This window comes from Solanum dulcamara, chromosome 8 (genome assembly GCF_947179165.1).
Source record: "Solanum dulcamara chromosome 8, daSolDulc1.2, whole genome shotgun sequence".
In the NCBI taxonomy this organism is placed as follows: Eukaryota; Viridiplantae; Streptophyta; class Magnoliopsida; order Solanales; family Solanaceae; genus Solanum; species Solanum dulcamara.
In genome coordinates, this window is record NC_077244.1 from 45,592,451 (window position 1) to 45,599,191 (window position 6,741).

Sequence of the window (6,741 nt, forward strand, 5' to 3'; positions counted from 1 at the left end):
AAAAGAAATTATTTTTTAAAAAAGAATTATATTTTTAAAAAATAAAATTTAAAATATTTTTCTCACCCACTCCACTACCTCCCCCCTCCTGATAATCCCCAGTCCTTTTATATTTTTACATTTCTTTTATAAAATATTTTTAAAAAAAAAAATTATGGTTCACCTCCTCCCCCACCCCTTCCTAAAAAATGTTATTATTTTTTAAAAAAAATAGTTATTATTTTATTTTTTAAAAACAAAGGTTATTATTTTATTTTTTAAAATAAATTATTCCCACCCCATCTAACCTTCTGCTCTTAATTTTATTTTATTTTATTTTTTTACATTTTTCTCATTTTCTTTTAGATATGTACATATATTTTTAGAAAAATATTTTTTCTACTTACATACCGAATATAACAACAATAAAAGTCTTGCGGTAAGTAAAAAGTATTTTCCTAAAATCATGTGTATATATCTATGTGTATATATCTATCATAAAACGAGAAAAAAATTTGGAAGTAGAGGGTTAGGTGATTTGGGGTAGAATTGTTTTTAAAATATTTAAAATAATATCTAAATTATTATTTGAGAGGGGGGAAGATGAAGTAAAAATATTTTTTCAAATAAAAAACTTTTATTTTTTTAAAAACAAAAACTAAAAAATTTGGGGGGAGGGGGGAGGCTACGGTGAGAGAAAGTGGTGGAATGGGAGAAAAAAATATTTTGTATTTTATTTTATAATTTTTTTTTGGGGGGGTGGGGGGTGGGGGAGGTGGAATAATAATATAATCTTTAATTTTAACTAATTCTAATAATTTATTTAATTTTTGTTTTTGTCCATGTAGAGTGTGATGTCACAAAAAAAATTACATGAAAGAGAAAGTGTAGTAATACACACACCATGATGAGAGTAAGAGAGGTGTGTTTCTCATACTTTTAATAATTTAGGTATGAAATTCAAAAAACAATATAGTTTAAATGTATCTTTGATATTTATCTCTTAAAAAATCATGGATCAGTCCAAATCTTATTGTTGTTTCCATCTCTAACTCTTCACCTAGTTCCTAGTTTCATTAAATCACTTTTCCAAATAATGCCTTTTCAAATCTAAAAACTCGAACGGGGACACCCCGCATTAAGAAAAAAAAACAATTTCTTTTTAGCATCTTAAGAATTAATTCTTTTTCTTGTGTTAAATTTCTTCACGCACATTTAGCTAGTATAGGCCTTGATTAATTATTATATTTTAGATCTCTAAAAATGAAGACCTTTCTTAGATTTCGTCTCACAAAGCTTCTATCTATTTTTATAACATACTAGTGTCCATGAACGCGATTTGCACGTTACTTTCTATCAATTATCATATAAAAAAACAAAACTTTGATGACTAATTTGGAGTCCCATCCCGACACCCAATTTCAAACTCGACCTTGACATCTGACCTCGACACCTGAATTTGGACTCTACTTCCGAATCAAGATTTGACCCTGACTCCCAATCCATTTCCCTGTTCAACACTTTTTCCAAAACTCGACCCGAGACCCGACTTCTGACTCGAGATTTGATCTCGATATTCGACTCTGGACCCGACTCAAAACTCGACTCCGATATTTGACCTCGTCACCTTACACCCGACACTGATTCGAAACCGCATTTTCGACACTAACTCCTGATCTAAGACCCAATTTGAATCTCAGATCGGGATCCGACCTCCAACCTGAGAATCGACTCTACACCCGATTTTCAAATTGGGATCTGACCCGACCAGACTCTAACATCCGACACAAGATCGATCCTGACTTTCGACTTGAGATTCGAACCCGATATCATACCCCGAATCTGACTTGCAAATTAGGATCTAACCCCGAATCTAACCTAGGACCCGATCCCGACTTTCAACATTGGACTCGACTCCAACTTTTTATTTGGGGCCTGATTTTTGAATTAGGACCCGACCACGAGATCCAACTTTCGAACCAAGATTTGATCCCGACACTTGACCCCGATGATCAATTAAGAACCCACTCTGATACTTGACCTGGATCTGACCTCGACTCTCGATCTGAAAGACGACTCCGACACCCGACATGAAACCCTCACACTGACACCTAACTCGGGATCCAACCTTGACACTCGGGATCCAACCTTGACACGCCAAAATCCTACCTCGATTTCTGATTTGGAATCCGATACTCAAATTGAGATCCAACCCGGGATTCAGAAGTTAGGTCTCGAATCATCTTGAATTTAGGAAAAAAAATTAATGACAGAAGGTTGTATCTCATTGAGTTGTTGATTGAACATTACATTTAATAGATAAAATTATCATTTACTATTTTTCTACAAGATACAAAATTGTCATTTATTTTTTTAAAAAATAATTTTTATTTAATTATTATGCAAATATGTTGAACTTTAAAATTAATTAAAGTTATAACTATTAAATATTTACTACTTAAGGATATAAAATTCATTCAATATTTTAATGAATATTTTGGTAGACCAGTATTATTAAATGTGTAGAAATTTTTTACTCATAGTTTATTTGAAATAGATTTAATGTTAAGATCCTAGTATTAATAGGATAATATGTATCCTATAATAAACTTAGTCATAATAGAAATACTAGTAAAACTATTCCCGCTTTGCGCGGTTATACGAAAAATATTAAATTAATATATTTCATTGTTTATATACATACATACATGTGTGTGTGTTGATAGTTTTTATTTTAAATGAAGTATTATGCAATATTTATATTTAGGTTAGTGGCAGAAAATACAATATAGATCTTTGTCTTCATTCTTGAATATGATAGTTCACTCATTTTGTGTGTGTGTGTGTGTGTGTATTGATAGTTTTTATTTTTAAATGAAGTATTATGCAATATTTATATTTAGGTTAGTGGCAGAAAATACAATATAGATCTTTATCTTCATTCTTGAATATGATAGTTCACTCATTTTGTGTGTGTGTGTGTATTGATAGTTTTTATTTTAAATGAAGTATTATGCAATATTTATATTTAGGTTAGTGGCAGAAAATACAATATAGATCTTTGTCTTCATGCTTGAATATGATAGTTCACTCATTTTTCTTTAATATGTAAAATATAATTTTTTTTGATTTTTTTTGTAGTATAAATCTTTCATATGTACATAATAAAATAAAAAATTAGAATATGTGAGTGGTGAAGTAAATGAAATAATTAGAGGTTATATTTTGTAATAATAATCTACTGTATTAAGTTGAAAATATTATTTTTTATTTTCATTTTTTGGAAAAATTACCTACAAATACTACTTTATTTACCATATCTTCAAATAATTTCTACCATTTCAAAATATTTCAAAAATTTCTTCTTTTACACCCAAAATTTATTTTTTCAGATACATAATTTCTACTCTCTTTATCCGAATTAATGTATCTGGATACCACAGAATGTATCCGGATGGTCTATTTTTCCAAATTAATGTATTCAAAATAATTTTTTCAGATACATAATTGCTACTCTCTTTATCCAAATTAATGTATCCGGATACCACAAGATGTATATGTACTATTTTTTGAATTAATGTATCTGAATTAATATATCCAGATAATTGCTACTCTCTTTTCTTTTTTTGGCTCAACTGATTTGTTAATTAATGTATCCGAATTAATGTATCCGGATACATAAGATGTATCCGGATACATAATTCTTTTTTTAGCTCAACTGATTTGTTAATTATTGTATCTGAATTTATCAGAATATATGTCATTTGCTGCCTACACTATATAATTTATGTAAGTTATACTATATTTTTTTTTATCTTTTGTAGGAGTATGATCCTTTATGCAAACATTAAAAAAATCCTCTATGCAAACACTGATTCTTTTTTAAAAAAAAACTTTTGAACTTTTACATTGTGACTTTATTAATACATATGTTTACTATAGTCTTTTACACACTAAATAAATATTTTTAAAATTTATGAAAATAAAATAAATAGGAGTTATGAATAATATTTAAGAGTAGAAGTTATAAAGAAGATAAATAGATATGAATTACTAACAACTTGAACGTATAATATTATTAGACATTAAATACATTAATTATTATGTATTAATATTTTTTGTAAAAATAAATATGGACAACAAAAATAATGGAGGAAATTAAATAAAACAAAAAAAGGATAAACAATTTGTTTGTACAAGAGATGTGTTACATGGCTACAATAATCACAATTAAATAATATATAAACATAGATTCTTATAGTTACGTAGTTAAGACATACAAAAAAACAATCTATACTATTACATTCATAACGTAATAAAAAGGAAAAAAATAACATTACAAATACATTTCAACCAAGAAAAGAATAGCTATAAAAATAAATTACATACGTAAAAGAATACACAGTGATATTATAGAATAAATTATTTCATCTTTAATTTTTTTAATGAGAAATATAAATATAAAACTGATCATCATAATTCTTTTGGTTGAAATAAGATAATTATATAAATTATGCTTCATAATAAAAATAGGATTGATGAGAACTAAAAAAGTAGTGTTGTCGTTAGGTGTAGCTATATTACTATTATAAGCCAAAGTAAAAAAAATGTCTAGAAAAAATAATATAATTTTTAATTATGCTTCAAAAAAAATTCTTCTTCCAGATCGCATCATCTTTCTCTCTCTACAATATCTCTCTAGCAAAAAGCTCCCAATAAGGGCACTTAAGTCACAAATACGAAAATGGGGGGGGGGACCCACCTCCCAATGCTGAAACATTTCGTTCGAAAGATAGGATCGTAGATCCTGTCGATACGAACGTAACGCAAGTTACGACGACCCGAGGGTCCAAACACAGCTCCTCCAATTCACCAAACACTGATGCGATCACTGTACACATATCTGAGGAGGAGCTGCGAGCAGCACACAAAATCATTGCTTTGCACAAAGATGGATTGATTCGAGTCTCAAGAGTGGGTGCAAATGATTCATCATCACTTGGACTACATATAATCGAAAAATTAGAACAAATTACATCACCAGTTGTGAGCACTGAATTTTCAAAATTTGAGCTGAAGAACACAGTCTCGCCGGACAAGCGAATTGAAATTATGCTTCATAATAAAAATAGGATTGATGAAAACTAAAAAAGTAGTGTTGTCGTTAGGTGTAGCTATATTACTATTACAAGCCAAAGTAAAAAAATGTCTAGAAAAAATAATATAATTTTTAATGATGCTTCAAAAAAAATTCTTCTTCCAGATCGCATCATCTTTCTCTCTCTACAATATCTCTCTAGAAAAAAGCTCCCAATAAGGGCACTTAAGTCATAAATACAAAAATGGAGGAGGACCCACCTCCCAATGCTAAAACATTTCGTTCGAAAAATAGGATCGTAGATCCTGTCGATACGAACGTAACGCAAGTTACGATGACCCGAGGGTCCAAACACAACTCCTCCAATTCACCAAACACTGATGCGATCACTGTACACATATTTGAGGAGGAGCTGCGAGCAGCACACAAAATCATTGCTTTGCACAAAGATGGATTGATTCGAGTCTCAAGAGTGGGTGCAAATGATTCATCATCACTTGGACTACATACAATCGAAAAATTAGAACAAATTACATCACTAGTTGTGAGCACTGAATTTTCAAAATTTGAGCTGAAGAACACAGTCTCGCCGGACAAGTGAATTGAAATTTGAACAAGTTCCGGCGATATTCGAGACGTCGGACCCACTGGGGTTTGTTCTCCTGGTCAAGACGTGTCTAATGGTACAAGTTTCACCGACGATTGAATCGCCGGCGAAAACTTTGATGTCGGCGCCGGAGCTCCAGCAAGTATATCCCATCAAAATCAATGCCAACATGCTAAGCTCGATGAGGAGAACCTTTCAGGCATCAAGAACCAGCTCGAATTTCAACCACATGCTTCGAATATCCATTTCGCTACTGAACGAGAAGAGGTCGCCGGACCTCCGGTTAACCAATTGAGCCAAGACCAATGCCAAAAGGTGCGCGACAGTGTAGAGAAGCTTCCTAGCTATATGGCTAGTCTCGAATCACTACCAAAAGATTCAAATTTGAAAAGTCGTCAAGGTGACAATCGTGATAAGACTGCCGGAGCTCCGGTGAACAAAATGCTGAGACACCAATGCCAAAATGTTCCCAAGGATGTTGTGACGCTTCCTACACAAACCACTGACCCCAAATTATCTTTAAAAAGTTCAAATTCAAAAAGTCGTCAAGACTTTTCCGAAGGAGATTATCACAATCACAGTGGTATTCGAATTGAGGAACCTACATTGGCTAATGATCACCATCAGTACCTTGATGATTGTAGTCAATCCCACAATAATCAAATAACTTGCAATGATCCAATGCCAAAACACTTAAACCATATCTGCAGCACTAGTTCGATCACAGGAGCACAAGGTAAGTTTTCTCCTTCTCTTGATTTCAATATGCAGGGTCAGTATGTGTGTTCTCCTAATGACATTCAACTATCTCCTAATCATATTGATCTTCCTAATAATCGTGGGCAAGGTTTGGAAAATAATTTGGTGCCTAGTGCTGATGTGCATCATTATCATACTAATAAGAATAGTACAGCTGGGCATAATTCTACTTCTATGAATGTTGATGTTAATTTGTTGAAATCCAATGGAGTAAATACACTCCTTGGTACTGCTTCTAACAATCTTATGCAGGGTAATGAGCATAACACTACCAAGCCTAATTCTAATGCTGAGACCC